Below are 25830 nucleotides of genomic sequence, written 5' to 3' on the forward strand. Positions count from 1 at the left end.
GCTAACGACGTGAACGATGTGTGGTGAGTGGGGATTGATCACGTGATGTGGGATCGCAGCTGCCGTGACTTTGAGAAGCGCGAGTCGCACGGAGCGACGTCGCCCGTGTCATTAGCGAGGGCTTCCGAGCCCCCGTGTCACTGGGCCGCTCAGCTCGTGACCCGTCCAGTCCGTGACCCGTCCAGTCCGTGACCCGTCCAGTCCGTGACCCGCTCAGCCCGTGATCCGTCCAGTCCGTGACCCGTGCAGTCCGTGACTCGCTCAGCCCGTGACCCGTCCAGTCCGTGACCCGTCCAGTCCGTGACCCGTCCAGTTCGTGACCCGCTCAGTTCGTGACCCGCTCAGCCCGTGACCCGTCCAACCCGTGACCCGTCTAGTCCGTGACCCGCTCAGCCCGTGACCCGCTCAGCTCTTTGACCCGTCCAGCTCGTGACCCGATGAGCTCGTGACCCGTCCAGCTCGTGACCCGCTCAGCCCGTGACCCGCTCAGCCCGTGACTCGTCCAGCTCTTGACCCGACCGAGTCAGAAAGTTTTGAGGGTTCGTGCGTGACGTATTTCGTTGGTCTCGTGGAGACCACGCCCCCGGGAGCCTGCCAGAGCGGTTACGCATTTTTTGTTGTCGTTCAAAAAAGTGCCCTTGATGAGTGGTGATTAACACCAGGACGGTGTTCCCATTGCAATGACCGAATCTGCATCGCGCTGCCGATGCAGCTGTTCGTGTAAACATGTACGGGGAAAGCGCACCACGCCGCCTCGCCCCGTGCCCACGATGTCGGGCGCGCAAGTGGGATGCGTCAGAACGTGTGTGTAACGCACGCAAACACACACACGCGCGCGTGCCACGCAACATCGGTTTTGCGAATATAAATAATGAAATATCCGTTAGCCTCGTACACAAAAAAAAACCCTCGAACATATCCCGTAAACTTTTGTGTCATTTAATTAAAACAAATACAATGGGTAGCTAATTATTGCGTAATTAGCGAAACAATAAGAGCATCGCTGGCGTGCAGTGATTGCGGCCACGTGTCCGTGATTGCGGTTATCAGGAGGCGGTAACGTGCGAACAACTTCCATCTACCTCGGTCACTTCGCACCTCGCGATGCCTAAATTACACGAAACCTTCCCGCCGCTCGCGTTTAAACGCAACTGCGCAACAACAACAACAATACAAATCATCTCCCCGATCGGGCGGACACCTCGGCCGGGCGAATACCATCCTGGCGCAATCGCGTAGCTCGCAATTAGTTAAAATGTGCAAGAAAGTAAAATAAACCAATGAGCGGCGTTAATTAATCGAGGAAGTGGGCGGACGTCCCGCCCTCATCTCAAGTTTCGGAGGAATTTTTTTGTTATTTACATGTTTTAAACATTTTCTTTCCCATCCGTAGGTTTAATCAAGAGCGTAAACGCGGCGGCGGTGGCGGCGGCGTCGCGCGCGATGCGTCGGTATTTGAGCCGCGGCCCCTCGTGAGGTTTCAGTGCGCGCTCGCGTCGAGTTGGCGAGGCGCAGATTTGGGCCACATTCGGGGCTCGGATCCCCGCGCGCATTCACGCATTAAAACCGTGCGCCTTTATTACTAGTGTGAGCAATCACGTAATTTGGTGACGTGCGAGACGCTGGCCAGCGTGTATAAATATTAATTTAGGCTAAGAGACCACCGACACAATTTCGTCGGCACGGGGCACGCGCGGTTATCTCCGGTACTGTCCAGGGCGAGTGGTGTGTGGGGGGGGGGTGCTTTTCGTCATAAGTTCATTTCAAAATCTTACGAGCGAGCTCTGGAAATGAGTTACATAACGGCAATTTCTCCCGGTCCTTTGTACGTAACGCATTTTAATTTATTGACGGCGGCGCAGTCGTGTCCGCTCGCCTGTTCGTTCCGCATAGAGCGAGGCCGCCTCATTACCGGCCGATAGCGGCTCCCCAGCCTCCGTCGGAATAGCGGCTTCCATCCGTAGTCCCGGTGCTGTAACAGATCTGTACTTATACCGCGGACACACGGGCCGCTCGTCAAAAGCCTCTTTAACATTCACGAGCCTAAATATTCTGTTCTCCCGGCCGACGTCGTCTCTGTGGAAAATTAGCTGCTGGCGCACCGCGCCATCGGACACAAACTTCAAGGTGAGTTCAAGTTGTGGTCTCGGGTTTTCCCCCTCGCGCTCTCTGTCTCTCTCTCTCTCTCGACCAAAGACATTGATTATTTTTTCTCGGAGTGTGTTACCGCGGCGGTGTTTGGGACTACTGCACCTCGCGGGGCTGTGACTGACACGGCGCGTTCCGGACAGACATTGGAATGAGAGGGGGGGGGGACAGCCTTTATTGTAGAGATAATGCGAGCAGAGAGTAAGCGGTGCTGCTGGTTACACAACGAAAAGCGGACGCACAAAACACGATGTTTTAAAAAAAAAGATAAAACAGAGAGTAGGCGATCCAGACCACCAGTGCACATATCCAGTGCTTTCACACACGCGAGTAGCAATTTCTTGCAAACAAAACGACGTCTCTCTCTCTCTCTCTAAGGCCGCGTGCGCTCTCGTGTCGTGACAACCTCCGCGACGTGAGCGGCTTCGGCTCCCCCCCCCACGTCCCCGACTCGCGCCGCCAACAGCCGCGAGTCGAGAGCACGCGGGTCCTCTCTCTCTCTCTCTAATTTAGCGCTCTGTTCTACGAGGGAACAATCTCGCGTCCGCTCCGTTGCGCGGTGATCGTCACACCAAGGCGCACAAAAAGGTGCGACGGTGTTGACTGCAACTCGACTAGAATCTACAGAGGGCGCCACTCAATCATCGCTACCTGACCCGGAACGATATCGAAAATCAAGCCATCGGAGCGGCATGTTTATAGGCAAAATAGCGCGACCGTTTATTACAAATGTGAGCCCTTAACGCGGTGTACAGTTTTTTTTTAATTCAAACGTTAGCGGACTGCTGGTTTGCGTTCCCGATGTTAATATACCGGGCAGGAGACGCCTCCGAATTGCACGGTGGTCGAGCCGGTCGTCGTTGGTATAGTTTGCCGTGCGTGAATTGGCAGCGTCGTTACAATGCACTTCACACGCGGTCATCGTTGTTGTTTTCAAAAAGCGTGTCAAGCAAAAACCGAGGCGCGCACCGTCTGTGCCTGTGTTTTGTGTTATCGCTGTCGATCGAGGCCCTCCGTGCACGCCACGCGGCGGCTGTGGTTTCATTGCTGCTCGCGAAAGCATCGCTCCGGGATTTGTTACAAACCTGCGGGATGTGCGAGCAAAATTGTTTGTGGTTTTAAAAAACAACTCGACGCGCACTACCTCACTGTCCACACAAAGACGACACTGTCACTTCATGTCGCGTAAACATGAGCCAACATCTCGCATTGCGCCTTACAATGAGACCTGCGAGTGTAAAGCGGCCCCCGAATGTTGTTTTTTTTATTGCCGCGGACGCCTGTGTCGCCTTTTGTGCTACTCGTGTGTGTTTTTTGACATAATTATTATTCCAATAAAAAAATATAAATTTGCGTCGCATTTTTACGGGGGGGAAATTGGGTCAATATTCGATACTGAAAATATGCGAAATACACGTCGGAGGAGGGGGGGGGGGAGAAATAAGGGCGACTTTAAATAAATCAACGCTCACGTTTGTGCCTAAACAAGATTCGGTGGCCTGTGCGCGCCGCGCGGCCACGCTCCGTGCCGGGTGATCCGTCTCCCGGATCGTGGCCTGGACGCTAGCTGGCGGGGTGGTAGTGGCCACCGCCGATAAGGCGACGGTGTTTGTGTTTTAGAGACACGCCACAAAGAGTGTCAGAGTAGGTATCTTCACACCCCCCCCCCCCCCCCGTGTTCAATCTCTACTGCGAAAACGGAGCTGTGGGAAGAGCCAATTCCCCCTGAACGCGAGCCTCGTCGCTTAAGCTTTAAACGCATTCCAAGCAGGGCGTAGTTAGCAGGCGACAATTACTGTAGAACACGAATGACACAAAATAAAAAATAATAACCCTCGTCACAACCGAAACCCCTAAAGATGATGCACCTGGGCGACTCGACGCTCGCTGGGAGATGAGCGAGGGTGGGCGCTTGGCCGGACACTGCGCCGCGTGCCATTGCCGATCCACGTACGTTCAACTTTGCCTAAGTAACGGCGCCGCAACTGTCACCCAGAATCACCACGCAGACGGGGAACTGCACTTTGGGACGAAATGCCGTAGCGCGATCTCGCCGACGGCCGTCGTTCTGTGCCTGCGCGCTCTCGCTCCGCGCTCCTCGACTCTCGGCGATTAGAGCCGTGTCACTTGCGCCGCCCCGACTTCAAAGCGTCTCCTGGCGGGGGCTACTGAATATTGATCACCTCGCTAATTGCTCCTTCCCGGCGTGCCTCGGTAATGAGGGCATGCGCAGTGCACGCGCTCAGCCATTTTGCATGGAAAATAATTAGCAGAATAAAGATATCGGATTTTCATCTCTGCACTTCCCTTCCAGTCGCCGCGCGGTTGGCAGCCGCGGCGTCGCGGGGCGCGATCCGGAGCCGCTGCCCGGGGATTCTTCGACGGGGGGACCCGCTCACTCACTCACTCACGCCGCTCGCTTACCAAAGAAGGAAGATGAAGAGAAAAGAGTAAGTTTTATTTCCTGCTTCTCATTCTTCGCGTCGTTTTGTGTTTCGTTCTCCGTCGCTCGCACTTCTGCTGCGAACGCCCAACTTGTCCGCGCCGCGACAAAGCCGCTCGCCTCGCCCGAGTCGACCTTCGCCGGGGTCTTCGCGGCCGCGAGCCGCGGGTTGCGATCGGCCTCTCGCGTCCCGACGTGGCCCAGGGCTGTTACCGCTCGCCTCCCTCGCCCGCTCGCCTCCCTCGCGTCTCAACTAACTTGAGCGGGCAGACGGAACCGGGGCTGCTGCGTGGCCCGCGCCCAGCGGCTCCGCGTGCACTGTACGTGTAGTAGCGGTGGTGGTGTGGGTTTACCTGGCGCCGGCAGCAGCAGCAGCAGGAGAGCCACCACCTTACCACGTCGCCTCCCGCGAGCTGGCCGCGGGGACGCGTTTAATCCGGCGCTAGCGCTTCGAGCAGAGCGAGGAAGGCGGCGGCTGCGGCGGCTGCGGCGGCTTCCCCGCGCGTGCGGCGGTAAAGAGAGGAGGACGGCTGAGCCCCGCCGGCTCCTCTCCGGGGCGAGCAGCCCCGCGGACGGCGCGCCGAGCGGCGCGGCGAGCGGCGACAGTCGGGGGGAGCGAGGAGAGAGGGAGCGAGCGAGGGGGAGCGGACAGCACGCGGGAGGGGATACGAGAGGGAGAGAGCGAGGGAGAGGGAAGAGAGAGCGAGCGAGAGAGAGAGAGAGGGAGAGAGAGAGAGGAGAGAAAGAAAGAGAGATGATGCGGAGAGGCGGCGCGTCCGAGGCGAGCGCGGCCCGGGAGCGCAGCGAGCTGTGAGCCGGGCGGCCCAGGGAGGAGCGCTCGCCCAGCCGTGCGCCGCCGGTAAGAGGCCGATCGATCGCGGCGGGGTGTCAGCGCGGAGACCCAACGATCGCATCGGCTTTACTTTTTACGATGATTTTTCTCCCTCAAGTTCTTAGCTGAATGGGTTTTCGGGTCTCCAGCCTCGGAGCTTCTTGGCAGGGGCAGAGCTAGACGCTATATAGCGCGGGGGCTGACTTAGCCCCGTGTGTTGTGCACGATCGCTCGGATACGCCAACGCCGGCGCCTCTTGCAGCACGGATTGGCAACTGCTCTCGATGCTCTGGGAGCGAGCTGGGGGATCGATAGATCTATAGTTTAGGGGAAAGTGCCGGGCCTTCTGCATTGTATTCCCCCAAATTGTCAGTGGCACCGAAATGTAGTGGCAGTCGGGGAGATTGGAAGTAAAATGGAGGGATAAATTGACAAATGATGTGGGGTTTTTTTTCCCCTCTTCTCTTTTTTTCCTCTTCTGAGCGGGGACCGAATGTGTGCCGCGTTCGTTCAGAGCCAGCCACTCCGGACGTGTGCCGCGTTCGTTCAGCGCCAGCCACTCCGCATGTGTGCCGCGTTCGTTCAGCGCCAGCCACTCCGAATGTGTGCCGCGTTCGTTCAGCGCCAGCCACTCCGCACGTGTGCCGCGTTCGTTCAGCGCCAGCCACTCCGAATGTGTGCCGCGTTCGTTCAGAGCCAGCCACTCCGCATGTGTGCCGCGTTCGTTCAGAGCCAGCCACTCCGCCGGGCCCTGGCGTGGAGCTGGCCGCAGGACCGAGTCAAACGCCGCTCGGGTTACGTCGAGTGGATTTTTTGTGTTGTTGCATTTGTCGATGCAGTTTTAGACTGCGGGGGGGGGGGGGACCCCCTGCCCGACTGACTCACTCGCTGACCGATTGACCTCTACTAGCCAGCCTAATAAAGGTCGCCCCCCCCCCGTGGAGAGAGGGGCCCAGTCCGGAGGGACCGGCCGGGTTCGAGACGCCGAGACCCGGCCGCGTGTGCAGGGAGCGCCGCTGCTGCTGCCGCTGCTGCTGCTGCCCGTGATGCCAGGGCAAAGATCGCGCGGAGGCCTCGAGGATGTGAAATGATTGTTGCTGCTGCGATGTCACTAGCTGCAGACTGTCACTCCAGGGTTTAGCTCTTTAGTTTTCTGCTCTATCAGCAAGAACGCACGTTTGGTTAGAAGCCACGGGCCGTGGGCAGGGAGTGCAGGGCTCCAGGGAACGGACACGTGCGTGCGTGTGAGAGAACGCGAGGCCTGCGCTCGTGCGTGGCGTTGGACTTGTCGCTGTTTGCTTGCGTCGCGTCGCCCGCTCTAGGGCATCGATCGCATGCAGGGCCTGGCCGGCGTGCGCATTGTTCGACTCTGTTAGTGCTCACTTTGCTGTGAGCCCCCTCCCTCCCGTGCACCCCCTGAGAGTGAGTGTCACAGGGGCCTCCAGGCTCCTCGCTTTGTAGTCGCCGTGACAAAGCAGAGTGGTGGCGAGCTCGCCCGCGTGGACCTTCTCAGGCTCGTTCTGTTGGCTTCACCGGTTGAGTGCAGAGCGGACAGCCCCTGGCACTGCCCAATTTACTGCTGGCTCTCATTACGATGGTTAAGTGTTGCGCAAACTTACATCATAATCCGCGGCATTTTTGTCGATTGTCGCATTTTTAGACTTTTCTCGACGCCAACTTTTTCTGTCTATACCGATTTGCTGGGGACGCGGAGCGGGGGTCTGCTCCTCCGCGTGCTCTCTTCTCGACGACCGCCACCATCGGTGAGAGAGAAAGAGAGCCGAGTCCTCAATTTGAAGGCTTTGCTCCCCATCGTCACCTGCAGCGGGCCACTCGCCGCTTCGTTGGGATTGGGGCAAGTTGGTTACTCGATCACCACGAGGTGTGCCGGCACGATGTCCCCACGTTTCACTCCCGCGTGCTGAGGATTTTGTTCCCCGAAGATGCCCCCCCCCCCCCCCAGACATATCACCTAGATACAAAAACGTGGGGAGCCATCGTGGCGAGTAACAACACAAAGCAGCGGTGCTAACAAATCCACGAAAACCTCAGACGGGAGAAGCGAGCACTTTCAATCGCAACATCGACAAACCCCCCATCTCCCACCCTCCCTGTTTTTTTAAAAATAATTTTCACGAGACGCCGACACCGGGACACCTCGCTCGGTACGGGCGCACGGGGCCAGACGGCCCTTCGAGCGCGGGCGCCCAGGGGCTTCCGAGGTGTCCCTCGCTGGACGCAGATGGACCCCCCCCCCCCGCACCCTGCACTCTTCAGCTCGCGGGATGGGTGTGGGTGTGCGGGGAGTGAGTTCGCTCTCTCTAAAATTAACATAACAATGCTCCTCAACATCTTTCGACGTTGAGTTGGAAGTGGAAGATGGGGGGGGTTGGTGGGGGGCGAGCCCCCATTCAACGGCTAAACAAACGCCACGCGCCCTCGCGCGTTCCCGTGCGCTCGCGCGCGCACGTGCGCGGTGATTAACCGCCTGCGCACTCGGTGGGCGCGCTCATTGCCTGCGCTCATCGCACGGTCGATATGAAAATCAGCCACAGTACTCAGGGAGCCAGCCCGCTCGCCATAGCCGTCGTGCATTAGGCCCTCCTGAGTCATCCCTCCTCTCTCGCACTCACACTACCTCCTCGCTCGTACTGTCACTCACGCTCCCTCTCACTCACGCTCTCTCTCTCTCTCTCACGCCCTCTCACTTACGCCCTCTCACTCACTCAAGCTCTCTCTCACGCTCTCTCTCACTCACGCTCTCTCTCTCTCTCACGCTATCTCACTCACTCAAGCTCTCTCTCACGCTCTCTCTCTCTCACGCTCTCTCTCTCACGCTCCCTCTTACGCTCTCTCACGCTATCTCTCACTCACGCTCTCTCTCACGCCCTCTCACTCACTCAAGCTCTCTCTCACGCTCCCTCTTACTCACGCTCTCTCACGCTATCTCACTCACTCTCTCTCACGCTCTCTCTTTCACGCTCTCTCTCTCTCACGCTATCTCACTCACTCTCTCTCACACTCCCTCTTACTCACGCTCTCTCACGCTATCTCACGCTATCTCACTCACTCTCTCTCACGCTATCTCACTTACGCTCTCACTCTCTCTCACGCTCTCTCTCACTCACGCTCACTCACTTACGCTCTCACTCCCTCTCACGCCCTCTCACATTCACGCTCTCACTCTCTCTCACTCACGCTCTCTCACGCTCTCACTCCCTCTCACACTCACGCTCTCACTCACTCACGCTCTCTCACATTCACGCTCTCACTCTCTCTCACGCTCTCTCACACTCACGCTCTCACTCTCTCTCACTCACGCTCTCTCTCACTCACGCTCTCACTCCCTCTCACGCTCTCACTCCCTCTCACGCTCTCACTCTCTCTCACTCACGCTCGCTCTCACTCACGCTCTCACTCCCTCTCACGCTCTCACACTCACGCTCTCACTCCCTCTCACGCTCTCACACTCACGCTCTCACTCTCTCTCACACTCACGTTCTCTCTCACTCACGCTCTCACTCCCTCTCACGCTCTCACACTCACGCTCTCACGCTCTCTCTCACTCACGCTCTCTCTCACTCACGCTATCACACTCACGCTCTCTCTCACTCACGCTCTCACTCCCTCTCACGCTCTCACTCTCTCTCACTCACGCTCTCTCACTCCCTCTCACGCTCTCTCACGCTCCCTCTGTCAGTGCGCGCTCTCTCTCACGGCGGCTCGGGTAACGGACAGAGCCGACTTGGCGTTGTAGTGCGCGTGTGTACACGTGAACTGATTGTGTGAGTGTGCATGTACACGAGTGGTGTGTACACGTGAACTGATTGTGTGAGTGTGCATGTACACGAGAGTGGTGTGTACACGTGAACTGATTGTGTGAGTGTGCATGTACACGAAAGTGTTGTGTACACGTGAATTGATTGTGTGTGTGCATGTACACGAAAGTGGTGTGTACACGTGAACTGATTGTGTGAGTGTGCATGTACACGAGTGGTGGGTACACGTGAACTGATTGTGTGAGTGTGCATGTACACGAAAGTGGTGTGTACACGTGAACTGATTGTGTCAGTGTGCATGTACACGAGTGGTGGGTACACGTGAACTGATTGTGTGAGTGTGCATGTACACGAAGGTGGTGTGTACACGTGAACTGATTGTGTGAGTGTGCATGTACACGAGTGGTGGGTACACGTGAACTGATTGTGTGAGTGCATGTACACGAGAGTGGTGTTTACACGTGAACTGATTGTGTGAGTGTGCATGTACACGAGTGGTGTGTACACGTGTGCGTGTCTATATATGCGGCCACCACCGGTGACGATTATCTGAACCGGTCCTGGGCCTCCCCCTAGGTCGACTCAGCCTCAAATGAGTACCCGGTGCGATGTGTAAACATCGTCACTGGGGAGACAAAGGCGGCCGGGCGTGGTGTTGGCCACCCACCCCGTCGTGTGCCGTGCCGGCCTTCATAGGTGCTTACTCGCTAACAGCACTTGCCCCTACAGTCTGTTAAGGCTACACGGGGGATCTTTGTCTCTATATGCACACTTGCGGCCGTTAGCGCTACGCTACGAGCCCGGAGAGCCAAGTTCGATTCCCGCTCAAGGCCAACACCGGTGACGATTATCTGAAGTGGTCCTGGACCTCCCCTAGGTCGACTCGGCATCAAATGAGTACCTGGTGTGGTGTGTAAACGTCGTCACTGGGGAGACAAAGGCGACCGGGCGTGTGCCGTCTCGGCCGTTATAGGTGCTACTCGCTTACAGCACTTGTCCCAACAGTCCGTTCAGGCTATACGGAGGATCTTTGTATTTGTATACACAGTATTTGTGAGGTGTGTTTTTAATGTGTGTACACGTAGTGTAGAGTTCACGTGAAGTGAGCGCTTAGTGCTGTGTGTGTGCTGTTCTACATATGGTGTAGTGTGCACGTAGTGTGTTGTTCATAGTGTGTGTGTGTGTATATACACGTGGTGTGTTGTTCATAGTGTGTGTATATACACGTGGTGTGTTGTTCATAGTGTGTTTGTGTTTATATACACGTGGGGTGTTGTTCATAGTGTGTGTGCACATACACGTGGTGTGTTGTTCATAGTGTGTTTGTGTTTATATACACGTGGGGTGTTGTTCATAGTGTGTGTGCACATACACGTGGTGTGTTGTTCATAGTGTGTGTGTACATACACGTGGTGTGTTGTTCATAGTGTGTGTGTGTACATACACGTGGTGTGTTGTTCATAGTGTGTGCACATACACGTGGTGTGTTGTTCATAGTGTGTGTGTACATACACGTGGTGTGTTGTTCATAGTGTGTGTGTACATACACGTGGTGTGTTGTTCGTAGTGTGTGTGTGTACATACATGTGGTGTGTTGTTCATAGTGTGTGTGTACATACACGTGGTGTGTTGTTCATGGCGTGTGTGTGTACATACACGTGGTGTGTTGTTCGTAGTGTGTGTGTACATACACGTGGTGTGTTGTTCATAGTGTGTGTACATACACGTGGTGTGTTGTTCATAGTGTGTGTGTACATACACGTGGTGTGTTGTTCGTAGTGTGTGTGTGTACATACACGTGGTGTGTTGTTCGTAGTGTGTGTGTACATACACGTGGTGTGTTGTTCATAGTGTGTACATACACGTGGTGTGTTGTTCATAGTGTGTGTACATACACGTGGTGTGTTGTTCATGGCGTGTGTGCGCGCGTATGGAGAGCGGTGGCGGAGTGATTCGCGAACCGCGCTCGGAACATAACCTCCCGAGTTTGATTCCCGCTTATGACCAAAATCCAGCTGTGCTGTTGGCCACCCACCCCCTCGTGTGCCACACCGGACGAGTTACTCGTGATAACCACTTGCCCCAACAGTCTTGTTAAAGGCTATCCGGGGTTGGTTGTCTTCGCGGTTGGGTGTGTCGGTGTGTGTGCATGGTAAGTGAATGTTACGCACTGTTCGTGTGTGCGAGCACGTTTCTACACGTAGACTGTATAAAGGTAGCGAGTGCGTGCACGTTGTGTGTATGTGGTGTGTACATGTGGTGTGTGTATAATATTGTAGACAATGGGTTGCGTGTGTAATCATTGGTGTGTGTTTGATGCTGTAGTGTGTTTATCTGATGGTGTAGTGTGTATATGTAATGGTGATGTGTGGATGATATTCTAAACTGTGTGGTGGTGTGTTTATGTGATAGTGGTGTGTGTGTGTATATGTAATGGTGATGTGTATATGATATTGTAGACAGTGTGATGGTGGTGTTTTTGTGATGCTGTAGTGTTCATGTGTGTGTGTGTGGTGGTGTTGAGTGGTGAACACAAGTCCCAGGCCTACATCCATCACTCACCAGCAACCGTGATTAGTGAGCTCTTAATTGGCTTTGCCGAAATTGAGACAATCATGATTAACTAAGCAAAAGAAAACATTAAAAAATCAATATCGCCAGCGCTTGCATTGGCTCATGGCTGATGTGATTCCCATGTCCCCCTCTGATTTTTATCTGCCCTGCTTCGAGCTGTGAGCTGATGCGTGTATTTATTAAATATGGCAATGGCTGGTATGCATGATTGCCAATAGAAGGAGAATCAATCATGGGCCAAAGGGTTTCAGGTTCGTATCATAAAGCACTGCTTAAAAAAAAAATTCAATCTCATTAGGCAGACTTAATCATTACGTGTGGAATATAACCGTGTCGCATAGTCATTCCGGCCCGTGCCGGACCCCAGGGTGTTTTTGAGGGCCCAAGTGGCGGTCTAAACGGCCGTCGGTCGCGTCCGAACGGTTCGTGAACTTGGGAGTCACGAGGTGGGGACCGCGCCGCCACCGCAGTTGCCTCCTTTGTGTCGTTCCTGTTTGCCGCCGTGTGATCGAAACAAAGAGAGAGAGAGAGAGAGAGACTGCCAAGGGAGAGCAAATGACCTGTGACTGTTATTGCCGGTAATGGCGAGAGACAGCGGCGTCGATGAAGAATGAACGCGGAGGATCTCTGATGGTCTCGGCAAAGAAGTGCCCCTCGCTCGCGCTAACGACGTGTCCCCGCGTTATTACGCCGGGGAGTAATACGCCAACTTGTAGTGTGGCCGAGTGCGGAGGGAGAGACGCACTGTAAAGACAAGTGGGGGGGGGGGGGGGGGGGAGTCTCTTTTCACCGACTCCTCGAGCCTCGGCCGGTCATCCCGGAGTCGTGACAGGTTAGCCACCCCGCGGCTCTGATCGTGTGCGGTTAATTGTTGGGCTTCCCTTTGAACTAATTAATGCAAATGGTCACAAAAAAGTGCGCTGTTCTGCCTCGGCCGAAGGGGGGGGGGGGGGGGAGGAGTTGGGTTAGATGTGAAGATCCCCCGCGATCCAGTGAAAGGCCCCTTTTGTGTGGCCTGGCTTTTGCCGGAAGGTTTGGGGAGGGAGGGATGGGGAGTGTTTTGGGAGGGGGGGGGGGTACACATGGGGCAGAGTGAAGGAGGAGAGGATGAAGGAGGGTGGGGGGGAGGCACTGGTTTGTGATCCGGAGGGCCCTGTCCTCCGCCACCACCGCCGTGCCTTTCTCGCAAAGTGGCCAGCATTTTTGGGGTGTCGGTGGAAGCCGAGGAGAGATGATACCCCCTTGTAAATTTTGGCAAATTCGCCAGGGATGAAGACGACTTCCCTTTCATGCGGCGGCGGCGGCGGCGGTGGCGGCGGCGGTGCTGGGCGGCTGGGAAACCGCGGCAGGAATTTGCAGCCCAGGTGTGGAATCGCTGCGAGGTGCCACCGTCGCAGGCAGGCAAACTTTTATTTAATTGTGAGAAAATTTACATTTTACTTACGGGATTTTTTTTGAGCGCGTTCCTGTCCAATTGCGATGAAAACGTAAAAGTTATCACTGGCTCGGCGGAAAAGGTTTTTTTTGCGCGTGAGTGAGTATACGAGTGCGTGCGTGCGCGCGCTTGTTTGGTAAGGTACAATGCAGCGTTTGACAGTGCGAATAACGATGTCAATGGTACAGTGCAAATAAGAGAAATGTTGTAAGGTCTGGGTTGGATGTATTCGTGTTACGTGTGTAGATGTGTCTAAAACATTACCGTGATCTCTGTTTGTAAATATATTTCATGGATTATTAATAATAATATATAATTTATAGCTGCGACAAATATATTTCAAAGTAATTCTTAAATTGTAATGTAAGATTTAAATAACGAATTGTTTCTTGCATTGTAAAGGATACCAGCAAATGTAATTTTACAGCTCGTTGAGAATATATTTTCAGTTTGTTACAAAGCTGACAGAAAAAAAATCTCAAATCTGTCTACGTGTATTTATAATAGTATTTATAATATAAAGGTTAGTAAAAAAAAATCATTAAAAAAATATTTACTGATGGGAACCATGTTGACTTTACGGCCTACCGGTCCTCTGGAAGAGATCCGTCTCCACCGAGTGAGACTCAAATTTCGTCGTCATTCTTAATCGATACATTTATTTGCAATTGCGCGAGTTATTTTTTTATTTCAGCAGAAGCATTACAATTGGTGGTAGCTATGGATTCTCATTAATTGTAGAAAGGTGCGAGAATTAAACATGGAAGTAAAAGGTTAATTATATTTGTAAATAATGTCAACCGGTTCACGCTCACAGATTGAGGACCGTGATGTTCCCGTCATGTGACCTTCATATAACACAATTCTCTATATCTGACTTTTTTTTAATTACAGACGAAATTTTACTCATTTTAAAATATAAATGTTTCTTTTTTGACGTTCAATAAGGAACTGCTGTAATTGTCGCTGAATGCAAAAGACTAAAATCATATTTTCACAAACATAGCCATCTTCCTAACTATGGCTCGTAGACAGCTGTACGCACTGTGTGGATGTGGTGGTATGCTATCGCTGTATAGTGGAGTACAATGAGACCCGTGTATATGAAATCTCGTGCGTGAGTGAGTGAGTGAGTGCATGCGTACGCACGTGTGTGTGTGTATGCATGCGTGCATATACTGGCACGTTAATGCACGTGTGCTCTGTCTAACGCTGCGTGCGTCGCAGTGCACCGCACGATGTGCTGCGTGCGGATGTGACCTCTTCAGACGGCGTCCCCGCACGCTGCGCGCCGATGGAGGTGTAACGCGCGTGGTATACGGCACGCGTGCGCACGTTTGATATCGCGCACTTGCGTATACGCGTGTAAGTAGGCAAGTAACCACGGACGGTCTATCGTGTGTGCGTGCGCGTGTGTGTTTGTGTAGCCGTGGCCCTTGGTTTAACCGTGACCGTCCCTCGCCCTGCTCTCTCTGACATGTGCGCCTTCGGCCCGGGCCCCGGCGTGTTTTGTCGTAGCGGTGTCGGTCGCCGCGAGTCTCGTCGCGTCCACCCGAGACGGACCCGGCTCGGTCCGCCCTCGTGCGCACGTTCCGTCGTTTCGGGAATCCCACCACCCTGAGAGCCCTCTTCCTCCCCCCACCTGCTCAGCGCTGTTTGTGCAGATTTGACAAGTCACGTGGGGGTGGATGTGACACGTCTAATTACAAGGGTCACTCGGTCGTTGCTGCCCGGTGAGCACGCGGCGTCGCGTTACCGTCGCCGGCGTCTCCCGCCAGCCATCCCCACGGCGACCCCGCGGCCGGTCGGACCAATTTCACATTCTTTTCCGGCCGACGAGCCACTGCGCACGGACAACACGCATTTAACTTTTCCACGGGACAGTTTTAACCAGGATGGGTTCGGAACAGTGAGTGTGTGAGGGAAGGTGGGTAGGATGGGGTAGATGGATTTGACGGTGGGGAGGGGGGGGTAGAAGAGAAGGAATAAAAAAAGCAGAATGAAAACAACTTTTCAAAGCGGCGATTTATCATCTCCTCCCCTCCAGAGCGGCCTGTCTCTTTGCCTCTCGACAGATTGCTCATTTCGTTGTCCTCGTAAACCCCGTGTCAGGTCGGGGTTAGCGGGCGACGACACCGTGGCAACTGCCGCCCGAACCTCGTTTGCATATCAATACGCTTCTAGGGACGGGGCTATTTAATCAAGGGCCATGCGAACTTGGGATAATGAGAATGGATGGATTTAATGGGCCTCTCTCTTCCACGCGGTGGTTGATAGGAATCCCTCGCTGGTCTGGCGCCGACGTCGCGGACTGGCACGTGTCAATTCGTTTCATCTGCATATGTTAATTGTTGGTGGTGGGGGGGCCCTTTCAGCGCCGGCCACGCCGCCGCCGTCACCGGAGGACGCGTCCTTGGATGCAAATGCCGGCGGCGGGGATCGCGTTTAATTACTCGGCGCGCGTCCTGCACATTATCATCATAAAAGGCGGCCGCATTGCGGGAATTGGGGGAGCGTGGCACTCTGACAAATTGGGGCTTATTCATTCGCGAGTTGCGGCGCTCTTGCCGTCCCGGGCATGCATCGGGGCCTGGCCGAGGTACGCCGGTGCCACGGACGCCGCTCAGCTCGTGCCACGTGGTGGGAGTCTCGGCGTGAGCTCTCGGGCACGATGAGGAGCCGAGCGGACCTCCGAGGGACAGCCGGCCGCGCGCATGACTCCTTCACTTCCGTGTCTTCCAAGCGAGGTGCGAAGACGCCGTTACATTCGTCCATCGGCTACGGTCGATCCACTGCCGGATGAAGCCCCCCTCCCCACACCCCCTACGCTTAAGCTGTCACCGTCTCTCAAGCGATCTTTTCACATTTACAGCAGAACGGGAACGGTACAGGGGGGCCATGGAGCAGCAACAGGAATGAGAAAAGAAACCCGTCACGAACCTCGGTGGCTGTCCACCTAGCATCTGCACGCCAGTTGATTTTCATTGCTCCACCTCCTCTGTGGACGTCCTCTCTGACGCGTTTACACTCCTCGACCGCCGCTCTGTCACCGTTCTTGACCATAGGCCATCGTCCCTTCTTGTTCAAACCCATGTACCTGTCTTGACGGTTTGAATTTTGGAGAGATGTGTGGGTGTGTGATGCGTGGGGTCGTTTCAGCCGGGTCTGTCCGGTCGATCCGGAAAATATTTCTTCACCCCGCACACCGTTTACGGGTTTTGCCGTCAGGCCGTGGCGACTGCTCGTGGGGTTCCACCGACTGCAGCCACTGTTCAGCGACCCGGGAAAATGTTCCGCGAGGAAGGGATCGCCGTGTACAGCGGACGCTAACCGTCGCTGGCGGTAATGTTTTGTTCTGCGGACAAATTACTCCTTCGTGTACGATTTGAGCGTATCGTTAAATAACGCGTTTTTGAGTGCGTAGTTTTAAATGCGGTTTTTTTTTCAAATTGGGCAAATCGCATGCATTTAAATTACAGCGCAGATTAACTAGAGCACATATAATATTAATAATTTATCCAAAAGCTCCCTCTGTATTGAAACAGTCAGCGGTTTGCGTTGGTGACTGCGCAGCATTGCAGCTCTGAAAATAAGTAAGTCGAGTGTGTTTGTTTTGTGTCATGCAATCTCTACCCGAATTAAACATTAACCAGAATATCCAAATGGGCTGCAAGGTCTGGCTTTCAGATCTTCGATAAGGCTGCAGCAGCGTGGCTGCAGTGCCGGCGGTGGCGTTGATGCTGCTGCTGCTACCCCACGCGTGGCTTTTGTCCGAATTCGCTGCTGTACAGTGCACGCCGCACCGAGTACGACATCGCACGGCCTGACAACGCCGGGGCTGTCCGGAGCCGCGGCTGGAGCCCGCGGCGCCACCGCCGCCGCCGGCCCCGGCGCTACCTCCGCACTACGCCGAAACGATCCGTTAGCGCCGCGAGGCTGCGGGTCGCCTGCACCGGCAGCTCCTCCTCTGCGGCCGCTGTGCCACGCGCCGCTGGCTTTACTCACGATGGCCTTAACTTTACGTTTCGTTATTTCCCGCGTGAATTCGGTTGGTTGAGTCGCCGCGACCCTCCGTCAGTCCCCGACCTCGATGCAGGCTTCCTGAAGTTTGTTTCTGTCTATCGTGGTGCTCGTTTAACCATATTTCACCACGCTGGTCAGTGCCCAGGACCAATTTTCAGATAATACCGCTCGCCACTAATGATAGCCGTGGGTAGGAATCGAACTCTGGTCACCGGCTTCATAGCGCCGTGCGAGCCGCTGCACCGGCACCCCTCGCGTATTTCGGTTCTGTTTCTGAGTTCCTTTAATTCCGGCCAGTACTCGCACATAGATCGAGGTATTGTTTTGCCATTTGGAATACAAAATGTCCTGCTACGTATCCTCTTAAGATGAATCTAATGAATGTAACCATTCATGTTTTGAAATGCCACATTAGCGGGTGATGTATGAGCAATCTTGACTCGGGGTGCGTATGTGCGCCAGAGTACAGATGTTGAACATCCCTTCCCCGAGTTTGCCGTGCGGAATTTCCACCCCCCCCCGTCCGCCGCTGGAGGTCCTGGTGACCGCGCTAGCAGCGAGCGCGTGCCTCTTAGTCCTAACCGATTGATTATTTAGCACAAAGAGATCACAACGAGTCCACGAGCTGTTTTCACTTCGCACATTTAAATTAATATCCCAAAGAATTGTGCGTTTCACCAAGTCATTATCATCATTGTCATCAACTTTAATCAACGCTATCAGCAGCTATCTAGGCACTGCTGGATGAATACCTCGCCTAAGCTGGCATCATCTCTCACGGTCCTGCAATGCATCAAACCGTCTAGTTCCTGCACGAGAACCGATTTCATCGTTGACGGAAAGCCTTCTCTCAGGGCGATCCCGTCTTTGGCTGCCACTCGATCGTAAGTCATCAACAATCGGTCACCCTCCTTCCGAGTGCCGTGTCCTGTCCAAGCCTTGCACTCAACGCTGTGTCTCTCATCTCGTCTCTTCTGTGTGTGTGTTCTCCAATCCACGTGATCCGCTCTCCGGCTCTCGGTGCCATTCCCAGTATGCACCTCTCCCACGCTTTTGGGCGCACTTTTTACTTCTTGTTCCATTTTCTTTGTGAGCATCCATGCGTCCGATTCACGAGTGATACGCACCAATTAAAATCCTTCTCCTTTGGGCACGTTTCTCTGTTGATATTTTTCATTTCGGAAATATTTACAAAGAATAACTTTTGCGCAATCTAAACGCGATCGCATTCCTTGCTTGTCTGCTTTTGTGACGCCTTCAGCCCTGAGCCCGGTCTGGGCATTTATATTAATAAATGATTAACAGCTATTTAAAACAATATTGACCTGGCTGGCTGGCCTTATTGAAGGCAAGTATTATATCATTAGCGCTGATTAGCTTGCCCTTTATTATTGCATTCCAATCATTCTTGCGATCTTATTCCCTGGCCAAATTGTATGGAGCAGGCTCGATCTGCACATCTGGAATCGCTGCACAAAAAAAAAATGCGTCGCTTCTGTGTTCTCACACCCGGCGACGGTGGCTACTTAACGCGGCCAATAAGCGGCAGATTCTTCAAATTGTGACATTTTTTTGCCACCCGGCGGTTATTGATGACGCTACCTTTGATCGCGGAGTAAATTCATGAATGCAGGGAGACGCTGGATGGGGCATCGCGGGGTTCCCACAGCGTGGGCTCGGAGACTGTTCCGTGGTGGGATGGTTCAGTGGTGGCATGGATATTGATGTTCTGTGGCTCAGTAGAGAGATGGTTGAGTGGTGGAGTGGTTCAGTGGTGGTGTGGTGTAAGATGTTCTGTGGCTCAGTGGAGGGATGGTTGAGTGGTGGAGTGGTGTTGGTGTTCTGTGATGTGGATGGTTGAGTGGTGGAGTGGTTCAGTGATGAGATGGTATTAATGTTCAGTGATGGAATGGCTCCGTGATGGGATGGGGGATGGTCTCCAATGAAACGCTCTGATGTCCAGTGATAGGATGGCACTGATGTTAACTGATGACACGAGTGTTAAGTGATGGTATTGATGTTTGATGATGACACTGATCTCCAGCAATAAGAGGTCCTTGATGGTCGGTAATGATTAGTGATGTTTGGCTGTGTGAACACATCGGTTCGGTTGAATGAAAGTTCAGAGAAGAAAAAGGAGGCTTTTTGATTACATTTCTTCACGTGGTATTTTTTTGCAGATGAAAAGAGCGCCCTGGTATTTTTGATAATATGAATATTTACAGTGTTGTTATTGGCAGCCGTTTCAAAAATATATTAAAAACTACAAGATTTATTAAAGTGACACTGGAAAGCCAAACTTATATGAGCTAATCAACATTTCGGCAGACTTCTCACATTTCCCAGATAGTGTGTGCGTGTGTGTGTATATTATTTATAGCAAAACGGCCACGATAGATTATATCATGGGTTGGGGTTGTGTGGATTATTGAGCGAGTTGTGTGGTGGGGTGAAGTTTAAGAGAGACGAGGAGTGAGGAATGAGCGGTACCCATCTCGGACGAATCCAGTCACATGGTAAGGGGGAGGTGGGTACGTGCCCTGAGGAGTAGAGACGGGAAAGACCACCATCCAGAGGAGGAATACGAGATGACCGCGGGAGCGTCAGGGCGGAGACGGGCAGGAAGGGCCTCGAGAGGGGAGGTTGGTCGGGGTGATGGCTCAGGACGAGAGCGAATGTGGGGGGAGAGGAGCAGGAAAGCAGAGCCGCCACCCATATGGGTGGGGAAAATGCTAGAAGGAAGATGGTATTTGCGCACAGAGACCCACAGACCCGCACAGAGACCCATAGACTCGTATTGAGACACACACAGACAAACAGACTTGTATAGAGACTCACTACAGGTTGGGCTAATCCGAATTGGCGACGAGCTGGGAGCCCGTTTTAAACATCCTGGTGGTGTACCTCGGATAAGGATCTCAACTATCAAAGGGACACGGAGGTGGCTGTTTAAAGGCCGTGCTGCTGTCTGGTAAGCAGGAAAGGCCAGGCGGAGAGACAATGGCGCGTTTAAAACTATTAAACGCGCGGAAGAGGGAATCGTATATTAATTGGGGAAAATGTTTCATTTGAATAGGATGTAGGGGAGGGGTGCAAGGGGGATTTGAAGAATAAACCGGTGCTGGACCTCCTCTAGGTCGACTCGGCCTCAAATGAGTACCTGGTGCGGTGTGTAAACATCGCCACTAGAGAGACAAAGGCGGCCGGGCGTGGTGATGGCCACCCACCCCATCGTGTGCCATGCTGGCCTTCATAGGTGCTCACTAACAGCACTTGCCCCAACAGTCTGTTAAAGGTATACGGGGGACCTTTGTATTTGGTGGATAGCTCCTTAATGGTTTGGGGTGGCACCTTTAATCAAAGTCAGTGGGCTGGGGCAGGACGGGGGCCAAGGATGGCGATGGAGTGGCAGCCAAGAGATGGTAACGCCGCTCGTGTGCAGGTGCCAGGTGGATTGTTGCATTGCAGGATCACGAGAGACTGCCACGGCTTGGGGAGGTCTTCATCCAGCATTGGTATGCTGGTGGCCGCTGTCACTGATGATGATCATGATGAGAGCTTTAGTGAGGAGGGAGTTGGCAGGTCTTTGGGTGAGCCACGGTGAGAAACTTGCCAGAGTCCTAAACGGTGAGAGGGGCACGGCTGTGACCAATGGAATCTAACCCCCTTCTCATGCCCTGCAAGTCACGTGACATCACCGTACTACCTGTGTAATGCACACGGACCCGTGTTAGACCATCGGCTCCAAAGCGTTAAGATTGTGGCCGTAATTTTCGACGACAGAACGAGGCAACTGCGTACCGTGTGTCAACCCTTGTTGGGAATTCGCCAGTGACGGTGTCGCCATCGTCTTTGCCTCTTGTATCTGTCAAAAGCCCACTTTGGTGTGCGAGGTTTTACAGTTTTACAAAAAGCGTCGGAATCTGTTTTACCTGGTTGTGGTGCCCCTCGCCAAGTTCTCACCGGAGCACGTGGGAGACTCCCGGTGTGCGCACACGCCGGCGTGGAGAGCGAGAGAGTGCCGTCCCGGGCGCCTCCGAGCAAAGTTCCTGACTCGTAACGCCGCACGATTGCAGTCAAGTACTGTGCACGTGGACTTCATAGAAAGCGCTCTCAATGTGAATGAATCTTGAGATTCTTGACAATGGCATCGTGACTGGATGGGTTTATTCATTAGTGAAGAGGGAAAAAACCCATGCAGATGAGAAACGCTCGCATAGATTATACTGTCCTATGAGAGATAACTGACAGGAGGGATGGGTCAATCATTGGGTCAGTCATTGGTTGATTGTATTTGTTGACGTAAGGTGAGAAACATTCAGCCATCCGCTGTTTTACGAGAGTGACCCACGGGAGGACCCTAGGTGGGAAATAAAAGGAAAAATCTAGAAGTTTACAGCGGCGACTAAAATCGCAACGTCGCAGGCACTGATTAGCGGGGACCGCCTTCTAGGAGGCCCAAGGTTCAAGCCACGCACCCATCAAGGAACACCGGCAGGCAACGCGCTCGCGCACCGGAGCGCCACGTCGCACCGAGAGTGCGGACGAGTTGCGTGTGCAGCGATGGAGCAAATCTGACGCCGCATCGCGCACCCGCGGATCGTTAACCACGTGCAGTCGTTAGCTTCGGGACGAAATCAATCCATTGTCCAAGCTTAATTTGCGCAGTCGTGGTTGTCTAACATTAAGTTAAGGCAGCTTAGAGGTGATGTGAATGTTGCAACGTTTGCGCCACGTAAAGTTGTGAAGGCTAAACGATAGCAATGATCTCGGTCGTGATGCTTTATTCGAGTATTTTTGTCAGATAATCGTTCTCCAGCCTTCGGTTAATTTCGTTTATTCGCTCGTACACCGTGGAAAGTTGAACTTTCACCGAGCGCCGTGGGCCCCTTGCGCGGGCACAGCGAGAGCCGCTGTGCGTGGTCGCTCCCAGCATTGCCACAGACGTCCGTGGTCGTGGTGGAGGAGAGAGGATTGGGGAGGTGGTGGGGGCGGGGGTGCGGGGTGCGTGGGTGCAGGGGACTCGAATGGCAACCCCACCCTAAGCCCAAAGCTCGCTACACCGCATTCTTAGAGCAACCCGCCGCCCCTCCCGCTCCTTGCGCCTGGCCGCTCAGTGCAGCCCGGCCGCTCTGCTGACCTTACGCTCAAGCCATTGCTGCTGGAGGAGGTGGAGGTTGGGGAGGTCTCTGGCTGGAATGCGCCCGCCTGCCCTCATGCTGCTGTGGCGAGCGGCGTCACACGGGGCCCTCAACAATTCCCGATTTTGTTTTCGGGATGTGCCACTTGTTGTCGGCCGGCGCGGTGTCCGACGTTTGCTCCGTGTGCTGAGAGTTTCTCGTGGAAGAAGCTCCAGGCACATGCGATAAAACGTGCAGCAACGACCGCCGAAACCTCCCGCGGTGGCGTTGAGCGTTGACGCCGTCGCCGTGCTGCTGCCTTCCGTGCGGAGGGGACACGAGGGTCAGGAAGGAAGGGGGACGGATGAGGGGGGAGGGCAGGAGGAGCGAGCGGCCTGTCACTGCGACAGGCTTCTGTGGGTCAAAAAGCGAGCAGCTCTGAGTAGAAGAGAAAAAAAACTCCACAAATCCAACGGATTCATTGTTTCATTTTAAAGTCTCTGCTGCGTCGTTTCCTCCGACCCAGATGATTTTGTTTATCGCTTGTTTTTCCTGTCAATTGTGCAGCTGGTTGACTTGGGGGGGGAGGGGGGATCGCCCCTCGGTACCGTCGCCGTTTTTTAAAAGGAGCAGCCCCCCAGCCGATCTTTCCCTAATGAGATAAAACAAATATATTATTATATACACGGAGCGGCACGTGAATATCGCATGGGGGGTGGAGGAGGGGTTGCGTGCGGGTTAAGGACCCAAAATTGTTGCGGCGAACGCGGCGTTCGCTTGGGCTGGCGGCCAAGCGGCGGGCCCGGGCGAGGCGTTTTAACGCCGTGCGATTTTTACCGGTCAATCATTTTCCATCGCAAAGATCAGGATAACTTAACCCCGGCCACTTGAAAAGGTCCCGGGCTGCTCCGATGGCGCTCAGGTAAAATGTAAAAGAGTGGCTGACGCAGGAAGGTGGGGCCAAGAGGACGAGGGGCCACGGGGCCTATGGGCCGATGGGCCGAGGGGCCACGGGGCCACGGGGCGGAGGGGCCACGGGGCCGAGAGGCTGAGGGGCCACGGGGCTGAGGAACCACGGGGCTGAGGGGCCACGGGGCTGAGAGGCCGAGGGACCGAGCGGCCGAGAGGCTGAGGGGCCACCCCGCTCTGTTCACTCGCGGGGCTCCCACACCGCGGCGTCCCCCGTACAGTGCGGGTGTCGGGTTACCACGCGGCCGCCTTTTCCCGCGGCCCGATCTGTCACTGGCCCGAAGTGACATGGCCGTGGCTCGGATGTCACCCGCACAGTTGTGGGATTCTGTGTCCCGAGCGTCGGGCAGGGCCCCTCGAGGAGAGGGTGGGGGGCGACCTGCGAACTGCGTTCACAAGGGCCGATTTATTTTCTATTCCGCCTTCTTTTGTCGCTGTCACGACTTTTTGAGCATGGCTGCTGTGCGCAGGCAGCGGCTTGCGCTTGTTTTCGGTTTTTTTTGTATAATCGGCTGTACTAATTGGTTGTGTCGGGTGGTGGCGGGTTTGACGACACACTTATATTTACGCGATCTAACCCAAAAAAAACTTGTTATGGGCTCGTTGTCTTTGTTTATGGCCGGGGGGGCGGGGGGGGCGGCGGGGGGGCGTGCCCTTTCTCGCATTTGGGGCGTTTGTGCGAGCGCTCGCGGCTGTCGAGGCAGAGGGAGGCGGCTGGCGGCAGCGACGGCGACAACGGCGAGCAGCAACGCGATCGCGAACCACTCCGACGCAGCGTCGAGTTGTCGTGACGCGGATGTTGGCGATTTGTGTCGCTCGCGTTCTACGGTCGCGGGAGAGGGCCCCGTGTCGGGTGCCCGTCCTGGCGCTGGAGCGTGGCCAGGCCGCGGCGGTGGCAGCAGCCGCGCAAATCCACGAAATCCAGCCTTGGCGTTTCACTCACCTATTTCTGAAATCCCGTGGATTTTAAAAGTCTGGTAATTTGGGCCATTTGCAGCACTAAATTGGGCACTTGTGGGGGAAAAATTGGGGGGGGGGAGTGGTGGGAAACTAAAGCGAGAGTCTAAAAATGATTTCCTCATCCCAACACCGCCGCCTTATCGCCCAGTCAAATCTGTCTGATTTAAAAGCACCCTCGCAAACCGCTGGGGGTTTACACCGAGTTGGCAGAGTCGCATTTAGCGCGATCAATCAGCCCCTTTCCTCCTGGCCCTCTCTCGCTACGCTCCTCCCCAATCGCACAGCCCACCCCCGCTCCCCCCCATCCATATGGCTGGGCTGCCCATGCCTTTGATGTGTCCTCTGGCACTTGTAAGAGCCACCCTGTTCACTTGTAAAGCAATTGAAGCACTCGCCAGTACGGGGAGGAGTGGTGGTGGTGGGGGGTTGCCCCCAGCGAGTGCGGGAGTGTAAAACTGGGCACGAGACGTCGGGTGTCGAGGCCCCGAGGGGGGGGGGGGGGAGGCATCCTCGGTATTCCTCGGGACGGCGTGGACGAAAGTTCAAGTTGGATTTCCGGTAGTTGTGCAAGTGCTCTGTCCCACTCCATTGTTTTTTAGGGCAGCAATCGCAAGCCGACGTAGTGGGGTACTCCGGTGACACGAACCGCCAGGCTGTGACACCGTACATGCAGAGGTGAAGGATGATGAAGTTGGGCCACGATGAGGTGGTACAGGTGACATGGAACCCGCTCCTTAAAGAGCATCATCATCGTCGCACTCGTTAATCCTCGTCACGCTCCAGTCTCATCCTCCTCGCGCCCCCATCAAAACCTCGCGGCGGTGTGACTTTGTTAAAGCTGTAGTTTAATTAAATTAATACAATTGAAACTTGCATTTTTATTTCAGCTCTTGCCCTTCACCGTGAGACATTTTTATTATTATTTGTCTCGTCAGTGTTTTGGCACCGGGGCCGATAATTACGGCAGTGGGGGGGGGGGGGGAGCGGCTTCTGTTGCAGGGCGATGCGTGGGCCGGGAGCTGTAGCGCCGCGCTGGAGGGAGCGGTGCCGGCGGCGGTGGCACATTGTGCCGGGGAGTAATTGCAGGGTTTGTTGTAAAACCAAACCTTAATCCTCCGGAATTCTGACAATAACCGCGCTGACTTCAATTACTGGAAATGAGTTTAATAAGAAGGATGAACTTTCAGGCTCCAGACAAACGAGGGCTTTCATGGGGCGCAAACCGGGGCGCGCGGAGCGATGGCGCCCCGCGCCGTGCGTGTGTGCTGGGTGGTGGTGGCGGGGGGGGGGGGTGGTGGCTCCGCTGGTCTCGTCCTCTAAATGGGAGGAGGAGGCGGCGGTGGTGGTGTTGGGACAGGCCCAGCGATGAAGCTGACTCACTCGCCCATTGTCTCCTGCGTTGGCTGGCTCAGTACGGGCTCCACTCGGCTAATTGTAAAATATTTTTCCATGTCCGCCCCACCAGCGGTCGCCCCCACACCAGCGCTGATCCCGCAACCCATCCCCCCCACCACCACTGATCCACGCTCCGTTCGTCCACTCCCACC

General features: G+C 54.7%; 1 protein-coding gene across 5 annotated transcripts in view; it reads left to right on the forward strand.

Annotated features, from left to right (window-relative positions):
* The first annotated feature begins 301 nt into the window (after positions 1–301).
* The window catches only part of ZFHX3 (zinc finger homeobox 3), a 138955-nt gene continuing 113426 nt past the window's right edge, over positions 302–25830 (forward strand). Inside the window, exons 1-2 of one of the 5 annotated variants that reach the window (XM_076069759.1) lie at positions 302–2127; positions 4463–4598. The gene's annotated coding sequence lies outside the window, so the exon portion shown is untranslated. Of the gene's footprint in view, positions 2128–3576; positions 4599–5268; positions 5451–13043; positions 13196–25830 lie in introns of those variants that run through there. The other 4 variants (XM_076069757.1, XM_076069758.1, XM_076069762.1 and 1 more) reach the window with 4 other exon arrangements.

This window comes from Petromyzon marinus, chromosome 25 (assembly GCF_048934315.1).
Source record: "Petromyzon marinus isolate PM22_M1 ecotype Great Lakes invasive population chromosome 25, UKy_Petmar_22M1.pri1.0, whole genome shotgun sequence".
Lineage (NCBI taxonomy): Eukaryota > Metazoa > Chordata > Hyperoartia > Petromyzontiformes > Petromyzontidae > Petromyzon > Petromyzon marinus.